Source organism: Podarcis raffonei, chromosome 4, assembly GCF_027172205.1.
Source record: "Podarcis raffonei isolate rPodRaf1 chromosome 4, rPodRaf1.pri, whole genome shotgun sequence".
NCBI lineage: Eukaryota > Metazoa > Chordata > Lepidosauria > Squamata > Lacertidae > Podarcis > Podarcis raffonei.
In genome coordinates, this window is record NC_070605.1 from 21,678,677 (window position 1) to 21,689,115 (window position 10,439).

The following is a 10,439-nucleotide window of genomic DNA, read 5'->3' on the forward strand; positions in this document are numbered from 1 at the left end:
ACCGACCCCCCCAGTGGAGCCTAGACATTCTGTTTTGGCACCCACAACCAGAAGCTATTTGGCTCCTAGTTTTTCTATCCCAGTTTTTAACACTGCCCTGGTGTGAGGTTTAAAAACTCCTGTCCTTTGATGTATTGCAGGTATATTTCAGAAGGAGAAGGAAAAGAATACTTTTCACCTATGTTTCAGACAAGGGTGGGCACATGCGCCAATTTCAGCTTCTTCCAGTTTCCCTTTCTTCCAGTTTTCAGTTCAGCTCTCCACATTTTCACATTGGTTTGTGAAAATTCATTTCAGTGCAAATTTCTCTTAAGGTACAATATCTTGTATCCAATTATAGCCCAATACACATGTTTTTCAAATCAGTTTTCTCCAATATAAGCACTTGTTATAGTATGTTCACGAATATGTGCTCTTTTATGCACACCTTACTTTAGTGTATGCCTTTTCGTAGACATTACTTTGCTGCAGAACTGCGTTGCACAATTCAGATGAATGTCAAAGGATGGTTGTGTTTTGCTTCACCTATTGTTTCGGAAAGTACTAATTAGGTAATTTCATAATTTTATTATGGTCAAAGACCAGCTCGAAAACCACAATTGGGACAGCTTTCACAAGAATAAAATATACATTTAAAACATTGTACAACAACAGCTTAAAGATTAAAATTTGAGATAAACGCATATGCACATAAAGACCTAAAATTTGGGCTACCATACAAATTGGCCCTGCCACCATGTAGGCCAACTTTGACTGTTTTCCTAGTGAAATAATTTGTTTCAGGGAGTGGTCTGCGCCTGCAAATCTGCGCGCAGAATCTGGCAACCATCCAGGTCGTCTTGTGGTCTTTGCCTAAGAGGAGAAAATTGAGTTTAGACTTATCTGAAAGGTTAGCAAGCCTCTCCAGCTGAGGGTCAATGGTATCTCTGCTTATTTCGTCATAAAAGGGACATCTAAAAAATAAATTCTTGGGGCTTGCTATTTCCACTAATGGGCAAGTGCAAAGTCTCTGAGCATACAGGACTTTTCCAAATGTTCCTTCCAAAACCAGGGAAGGCAAGGCCAAGTTTCTGGCTAGAGTAAAGGCCCTTCTTGTGTTTCTTGAGGCGAGAAAAAATAGAGGTATGTTGCCAGGGCCTCAACATATTTCTCATTTTACTAATAAGGTAAGTTTTCCTTCAGATGTGAATAGAATTGATCTACCCACATCCCTAGGTAGAAAGTGGTGCCTGCCATGCTTGTTAATACCAACTGACATGTTACAGCAGCTCTTAAATTGCTGCCTAATCTGACCAGGAGCAGATGTGTGGGAACTTGCCTCTCTCTGTATACAAAAACCACAATGCCATCTGGGAGTCAGCTGACACCCAGTCAAACCCAGTCAGTTCTGCTGCATAGGAGGTGGCCGGCATCTCTCCTATAGATGTAGAAAGACTGGAGTCTTTTTCCATGCACTGGAAATTCCCAGCAGGGAATATTTTCTGACTCTGCATTTTTGCCAGACGTTGGAAATAATAACATAAACATGCACAAAATATCCCCCAGATATCTTCTTTCTGCACGGCTGGCTCATCTTCAATTCATGGTGACCTCAGGCTAATAGTCACATTCATGTTTCGGAGACAACATTGGCAAGCCGCCATGAAATGCCACCGAACGAAAATAAGAACCGGAGCAAAAACCACAAACACAAATAATATTATTGCAATGCCGCATAGAGGAAGCGGAACACCACTCAGAACATACATTTCTACGCAAGTAAAATAAAATGTGTTTACAGCATTGGCCATAGAAGGGGGAGCGATATCATCATCCCGTAAAATGTTGAGAGAGGCAGGGTGGTGTAGTGGTTAGAGAGGCAGATTAGGACCTGGGAGTAAAGGTAAAGGTACCCCTGTCCATTAGGTCCAGTCGCAGAAGACTCTGGGGTTGCAATGCTCATCTCGCTCTATAGGCTGAGGGAGCCGGTGTATAGCTTCTGGGTCATGTGGCCAGCATGACTAAGCCGCGTCTGGCGAACCAGAGCAGCACATGGAAATGCCGTTTACCTTCCCGTCAGAGCGATACCCATTTATCTACTTGCACTTGATGTGCTTTTGAACTGCTAGGTGGGCAGGAGCTGGGACCGAACCACTTAACCCATTGCAAAAGGGATGAGAAGAGAAGAGAAGAGAAGAGAAACAGGCAAAGCATCACTGAAAAAGAGGACACAGCTAAAGTGTGCATATGCTAAAGTATAGGCACAAATCTGGAAAGAATGGTGATGATTTAATAAAGAGAAATCTTGCCCTTGTGAAGAAGGCTGTGACCATGTGACCTAACCCATGTGCCTCCTCTGCCTGCTGTCTAGGTGCTGACGGGCAACATCCAGGCCTCTGCTCTCCCATTTTTTGGTTCTTCATCTTGAAAATGGCCTGGGCTCCTGCACAGGCATCTGGCTGGCCGCTGTGAGAACAGGGTGTTGGACAAGATGGGCCTTTGGCCTAATCCAAAAGGGATCTTCTTGTGTTCTTATGGACTGGACAACCCTTCAAATAGAGGAACGCCATTTGACAGGTTCTCAATTTTCCGTCTAAGCATCTCACAGGTCCCATTGTTTGATTTTGTGGGACTTGTACACAAAATGCCCCAATAGTTTGTGTGCCTTGTTTGAGAAACTCTTGGTTCCGTGATCCAGCTAAGAAGCTATGCTCTATTCACTCTTTCCTGGCAACTGGGAAATCAGTTATTTCCTGTGGGCAATGTCTTTCTCCCCACCTGCAGCGTGACACAGAAACCAAGTCACCTCTTGGTCGAGATGGCCTAGGCCTACCCTTTCCGCTTCCCACTTGGAGAAGGACAGAAATGTGTGGTTTGCCTTTCCTGACTGCAAAGTACTGACAGTGACAATTTTTGTGGTTGCCATTCCTGGCAAAGTCGAGTTTCTAGGAATGTCAACCCCATGTTTAGAGGGTAAGGGTGAGCTGGCAGCCATGAGATTATCTTACAACCCCAGCAAAAAAAGGGGGGAGGAAAAAGGGAGGGGGACCAGAGCCAGCCTAAGCAAGAATTTGGAGAGTGTAGTCAAATAAATGCAAAGGGTTTCAACATGTCCTGGAATGATAAACAGCAAATAATTGAGAAAGACCTTGAAGCCACCTATGGCTCAGTGAGCTATTTTGCACGAGGGGTGGGGGAGGTCATTGAGGTGCTTTGTGCATCCATGTCTAATCTTGCCCCATTCTAAAATTTATTTTTTGGTATGGGTTTTTATTTTTGTAAATCTACCAAAGTAAAAAATAAAATAAAATAGGGATTAAGGGGTTTTCTCAGGACGGTGGAGGGTGTGTGTGTTGTGTCTTCTTGAGGTAGCAGTGGTAGTTCTCATCCTTCTTCTGACAGGAAGTGCTCTGCAGGGGGAAAGGGAGAAAAATAGGCAGTCAATGAGGGTCATTTTGGGGGGGAAGTGAGAAAAGTCCCTATTTTCCATCAGAGGAATGTTGGAGGGTATTGACAATTCACTCACCAGTATTAAAGTAAGACTCAGCTGCTAGCCTAGTTGGCTTCTGTACAAGGAATGGTGGTGTCGCCATCTTGTTCTTGGCCTCAGGCTGGCCTGGGATAAGGAATGGAAAATCAGGCTGGGGAGAGAGGGAGAATGAAACAGGTTTGCTGGAATTCTGACCAGGAGCACTGCACACTCCAACCTTTTGTTGCATGCCCCACAAGCACTTTCTTAAATCTCATTACAGCTAGCAGTGTCTGTATTTCAGACCAAGTGCAATATTCGTATCTGCACCTTTCGGATTAAGCGCTTCTCTTTCATCGAAACGGTCTCCAAGATGAGTCTGATTTTGTTTGTTTATCTTGCTGTATTTATGCCCCATCTTTCCTCCAAGAAGCTCAAGGTGCACATGGTTCTCTTCTGCCTCATTTTATCTTTACAACAACCCTGTGAGGTAGATTGGGCTGAGATACTGTGCCTCGCCCATGGTTCACCTAGAGAGCTTCATTGTGGCTGAGCAGGGATTTGAACTCTGGTCTCCCGGGATGCGGGTGGTGCTGTGGGTTAAACCACAGAGCCTGGGACTTGCCGATCAGAAGGTCAGCAGTTCGAATCCCTGTGATGGGGTGAGCTCTCGTTGCTCGGTCCCTGCTCCTGCCAACCTAGCAGTTCAAAAGCACATCAAGTGCAAGTAGATAAATGGGTATCGCTCTGACGGGAAGGTAAACAGCGTTTCCGTGCGCTGCTCTGGTTCGCCAGAAGCGGCTTAGTCATGCAGGTCACATGACCAGGAAGCTGTACGCTGGCTCCCTCGGCCAATAAAGCGAGATGAGTGCCGCAACCCCAGAGTCGGCCACGACTGGACCTAATGGTCAGGGGTCCCATTACCTCGAAGTGGACATCCTATGCAAGGCTGATACATATATTTTGTCACCTCTTTCTTCCTGTGGATGTGCCTGTGTGTGATAGCACAGATTTCCCCACAACAAGGTGAAATCAGCCTGCCAAAAATGGGAATTTGGAATTCTTCCAGGAACCACAAATAATCAGGGAAGGGGCTACAATCAGCCGGTGAGCCTTGCATTGTGCATTCCTTAAGATTTATGCATAAAAGTAGTTATATACCACTCTCTCGTAAAATATCAAGAGGCTGCTTCGCCAGCATGTTTTCTGCCAGGAATGCCCTGATACAGACCCCTACTCCCTAGCAGCAAGCACGCTACTGAAGCGGCATCCTGCAGGATTGAACTCTCCACTCACCAGTTGATGAGCTCTGTGCAGGGCTCTGCTTTGCCAGTGCATTTCCTGCAGGGAAGCACACAGCAGGAATTAATTAATTAATTAATTAATTAATTATACTCTGCCCATCTGGCTTGGGTCTCCCTAGCCACTCTGGGCAACTCCCAACAGAATATTAAAAACACGATAAAACATCAAACATTAAAAACTTCCCTAAACAGGGTTGTCTTCAGATGTCTTTGAAAAGTCAAGCAGTTGTTTATTTCCTTGACATCTGGTGGGAGGGTGTTCCACAGGGCGGGTGCCACTACCGAGAAGGCCCTCTGCCTGGTTCCCTGCAACCTCACTTCTCGCAGTGAGGGAACAACCAGAAGGCCCTTGGAGTTAGACCTCAATGTCTGGGCTGAACGATGGGGGTGGAGACGCTCCTTCAGGTATACTGGGCTGAATGAACCCCACCCCACCAGCTAGTGTCACCCAGGGACACCAGCTGTTGGCAGGTTGACATGATTTTGGGGGAAATGGCCTTGTGGACCAAATTGGATTGGTCAGTGGCTGGAAGTTCCTCACCCCTTTGTAAGCCAATTGAATGTTTTGCCCCTCTTCTAACAGTTGATCCTGCATCAAACAACGCTTTTGAAACTGCCATCTCTTTCAAAAGTAGCTTGTCACATAATGGTGAAGGAGAACTGCTGTCTGGGGGAATTAAGTCAAACCTCCCTACTCTGCTCTAAACAAAATTGGGCTCATGGAACTAGTTTCTGTTCTTTGGGGTCTTGACCATTGACCCTGGAATATCTACCAACACCAGAAGGTCATCACTTTCAGCACTGACAATTACTATCACCTAACTGAAAGGGCAACAAGGATGAAACTCAATCTTCCCTTCTTATTCCCCACCCCCAACGGGGGCGGGAATCTGGATTCATTCCCCCAATCCAAATTTTTGAACCAGATCATACCTTTGTTTAACTGCACATGTTGTGGTGCAAGCTGGCCTTGAAAGTGTGCAAACACCCCAAGAAAAATAAGGAAAAGTCCACGGTGCTGTAATTTTGTGAAAACTGCAAAGGAGGGGCTGGGAATGTATGATGAATCATGTGTGAGTGGACTTTAGTTGCAAGCACTTGTTATTCTGCAATTTAAGAAATATAGCTTTTCATATTTCACACTTATAATTAGGCACTGATTCTCAGTAATAAGCTGGTGTATATTTTGCCAAAATAAAAGTGGTCTCTTGAAATTATTGAAATATGCAACATTCCTATAAGTTAAATATTTTGGTGGAATTAAATCTTTTCTAAACAGACGAACAGACCCCTTGGGTTGCATTCTGTCCTGTGCTGGCTGAGCATGTCTTGCAATGAACCCAAATGATGAGACGGCTGTTTCAGCATTCACCTTTCACCCATAGGCAGCACCCCTGGAGTGGGAAGCCAGTTGGCATAGTGGTTAGTGTCGGAATCGCCTCTCGACCGAGCTGATAAAGCTCATCCTCCTCTGGCCGAGTCCTCCGGAATTGCTTCCGACGTGATTGATGACCTGAGCCTCTGATAAGAATCAGGCACATTCTCATTCAGCAGAGAATCAAAACAGCAGGCGGGAGTGATGAGATTTATGGCTACATCGCTATGCTTTATTTCTTACTATGCAGACAGAAAACACATCCTCTCTCTGTGAAAGCAGAGAGCAACTGAGCAACAAAGGAACAGGAAACCAGTAACATCACATCTGTGAGACTTCCAAAAGTCTGGAATCCCTGGATTGTAAACAGAGTCCTGTGACTCCAAAAGCACTGCACAGTGGCAAACAGAAACTAACAGTTAGAATGTCAGACTAGGATCTGGGAGACGAGAGTTCAAATCCCCACTCAACCACTGGGTGTCCTTGGGCCAGGCTCTTACTCTCAGCCTCACCTACCTCAAAGGGTTGTTGTGGTGACAAAATATGTGTGTGTGTGTGTGTGTGTGTGTGTGGAGAACTATGTAAGCCACCTTGAGCTCCTTGGGGGGAAGGTGGGATACAAACGTAATAAATTAACAATAGTAATAAACAAGCCCCAGGGGTTGCAGAGGCCTTGGATGCAGCCCTGACACAACAGGAAAAATGCCTCGGTAGTACAATTTTAAAATCTGGGCTTCATCAGTGCCAGTAATACAACACATAATAAAAACAGCATTTGTTTTCACCTAAAAAGAAAGGCCCATTCAGGGAAAAAAATAGGACAGCATCCTTTTGCAGCTCCGTGGAATTGGGGTGCCAAGTGTTTCTTGGCTCAAGCCTACAGGGCAGGGCAAGCACTGGGCACGGTGCAACATTTCCCCAATTAAATTTGGAGAGGCTGGCCAGCCATTGGAAGCTCTGCAGCAGACAGCTGCGAGTCGGCATCGAAGCTGGCGGAACATCAAGTGGCTTTGTGCTCATCTGGCAAGCACAAAGCGGCGACTGTTTTAATGTGGAAAGCTCACAGCAGCCTGGTACTTCTGCTGCAATGGGGCATGGAAAGTGATCTGATCTAGTCCCATCCTAGAATTCAGCAGAGTTTTTTGGCTGTTCAGCTCCTTAGCCCATGCTGTGCCTTGATGCGAACTAAACGACTAGCGTAGCAAAAAGCAAAACAAAAACCTGAGCTCACCAAGGGAGACATTAGTAAATACAGGCAGCAGGAAAGAGGGAGGGCGTTTGTAAATCAAGACCCTGCTCAGATGAGAGCTACTTTCTATGGACCGTGTTGGTGTTAAAGAATGGGAACTGGGGGGGGGGGGGTGTTGCTGCGGTTTTAATCCTCACGGCGTGGCTCTTTAGGGCCCGCATGGTGGCTTATGACTTCCACTATAAAAGAAGTTCCACTAATAAAAGACCTTGCCAACAAAGATCCATATAGTTAAAGCTATGGTTTTCCCAGTAGTGATGTACGGAAGTGGACCATAAAGAAGGCTGATCGCCGAAGAATTGATGCTTTTGAATTATGGTGCTGGAGGAGACTCTTGAGAGTCCCATGGACTGCAAGAAGATCCAACTTATCCATTCTGAAGGAAATCAGCCCTGAGTGCTCACTGGAAAGACAGATCCTGAAGCTGAGGCTCCAATACTTTGGCCACCTCATGAGAAGAGAAGACTCCCTAGAAAAGACCCTGATACTGGGAAAGATGGAGGGCACAAGGAGAAGGGGATGACAGAGGACGAGATGGTTGGACAGTGTTCTCGAAGCTACCAGCATGAGTCTGACCAAACTGCGGGAGGCAGTGGAAGACAGGAGTGCCTGGCGTGCTCTGATCCATGGGGTCACGAAGAGTCGGACACGACTAAACAACTAAACACCAACAACATAAAAGAAGTTCCAGTACTAAACCAAATAAAAGCAGTTGAGAAAAAAGAGAACCAGGACAGGATTATTAACAAGATGTGTATATCCCACCTGTCCAATGTAGTCACAATATTCAGGATTACAGGGATGGGGGAGAAATTCAGTTCCGTTCACATTCATAGGCAAACCTACTTAAAGCAAGGCTGCCATATTTCAAAAAGTGAAAATCCAGACACTATTGTTGAACTTCCAACATAGGTTGTCTGGGTTTTCCATGACATTTTTGTGATTATCGCAAATTCCGCCCAGACACTACGCTATTTCCGACAGACAAATCCCTAACCAGCATAATTATAGGCAGGTGAGAGCAAGCCTAGTGGAGGCTGGTCCATTAGGGAAAATGAGGTGCTGCCCCAACAACTTCAGTCTGCCCTCAGCTAGACCCCACCTACCCGCTTTATGACTTGCATTCAGTGCAGGGGTGGTGCAGCCTGTCAGTTTCCTCCCCCTGGGTGGGAGGGGGGACCAAATGAGAATTCATTGGCTCTGTCTATCATGGGGCTCTAGCACCATCTACTGTAGAACTCCTTGTCTTCCACCCAACCAACCCCAATGGACACCAGTGGCCAGGCTGGGCAACTAAGTCTACTGGGTAACTTTGGGCCAATCATTCTCTCTCAGTCTAACCTAATAACCTCAATTATTTGAGATTCCTTGGATTCTTCTTTGTTGTTTTGTTTTGTGTATGTTCACATACAATAGTCTGCCAAAGTACTAGAAGACCTCTAGTGGTAGCAGCTTGTCATACGACATAAGGTGATTTTTGCTTTTCCAATTATAGACAAGCAGAAGCTGTATTGCAAGCAGCGGTTGGAGTGCTGGACTAGAATTGGCAGACCAGGGTACAAATCCCCACTCAGCCATGATGGGCCAGTCACAATCTTTCAGCCTAACCCACCTCACTGGGTTGTGAGGATAAAATGCGAAGGGTGGGGAGGGCCCATGTATGTCACCTTGAGCACCTTGGAGGAAAGGTGAGGGTAGAAATAGATAAATAAATAAATCCAGGGGTATGGTCTGAAGGTGTGCAAGGCCACCAGCTTCCTGAAGCTAAGTTCATCTAGGTCTGCTCTGGCTGGGAACCACATGTAAGCTGCCTTGGGTACAGTGATAAAAGAAAGGCAGAATATAAATGTAAGATGAACGAGCAAGGGACAATCTTGGTGGGCCAGGCTCCATAAGGCGAACAGGTACAACTGGGCTTTTTAACAACTCAAAATACTTAGTACCAGCTCTGAGGCAAAAATACCAACAGGACAGATAAAATATCAAACGGTTGGCAACTTTACAGGAGAGAAATAAGATCAGCATCCACTAGGGCAGGCGTCGGCTAGGTTTACCTCACCTGGGCCGGTTCACTCCAGTGGAGATCCCTCTGTGGGCCGGATTGTGTGTATGATTTCCGGTATCTGCACAGACATGAGTTCCGGCGCCACGGAAGCGAGTCCCCACTCCATGCTGCGCCTGTTTAGCGCAGCGCATGGGGACTCGCCAAGCGGGCAGCTCGTGGGCCGGTTAAACGACCCCTGTGGGCCGCTTGTGGCCCATGGGCCTTAGGTTGCCTACCCCTGCACTAAGGGGAAGAATTCACTGGTAAAGGATGCTCTTGACAAGAATTATTAAAGAGCAACTGCTGAAGGATCAGGTGAGTGGTGAGTTCAGGTGATATTCCCTCTGTTGAGGGAACAATGCAAATAGGGAAAGAGGTCACAAAGACCCTTTTGTTCACATGAGGAAGTATTAAGAGTAGTGGAAAAGTGGAATACATAGGTGTCTTATATCGAGTCAATTGTTTCTCCCAATTCAGTACTATCTATACTGACAGGCAGCTGATATTCAGGATTTCAGACAAGATGCTCTCCCTGCCCCACCTGGAGATGGTGTGGGTTGAAACTGGGACCATCTGCATGCAAGTCTAGATTTAAAATGCACAACCGTTTTTAATGAGGAATTTTTATAGTCAATGGAAACTTTTATCCCATTGGTTTCAATCTCAGTCTACAATCCTGTGGAAAACTTGAAAATCTTGACATAAATTCGGAGCAACTTCTCAACAAACCACAATAAGTTTTCCTAGGTCATGCATCATAACCACCTAATCAAGTTATCTATCCTATGTCATAACATGTGGTAAAAACAAAGGCAGAAATGACATTACAGTATCAAAGCTCAAACATGCGGCTTTATATCTTAACAAAACTTCTGAGCTGCTTTTCACCCTCCTCCCCGTTAAAATATATACCTATGATTGGCAACTGATTTTCTTCTTGTGGGATGGAAAGACCGCACTTGGAATTGAGCAAGCCTAAATTACAGATTTGTTTATAGTTGTTCATAAAATGCTGGACA

General features: G+C 45.6%; 1 long non-coding RNA gene across 1 annotated transcript; it reads right to left on the minus strand.

Moving 5' to 3' along the window:
- Nucleotides 1-552: 552 nt before the first annotated feature.
- On the minus strand, nt 553-3,615 carry LOC128412340 (uncharacterized). Its single transcript, XR_008330049.1, has 2 exons — nt 3,506-3,615; nt 553-3,389 (listed from the first exon to the last, which is right to left on the minus strand). It is a non-coding gene; the product is annotated as an uncharacterized LOC128412340 (long non-coding RNA).
- Between the last annotated feature and the right edge of the window lie 6,824 nt (nt 3,616-10,439).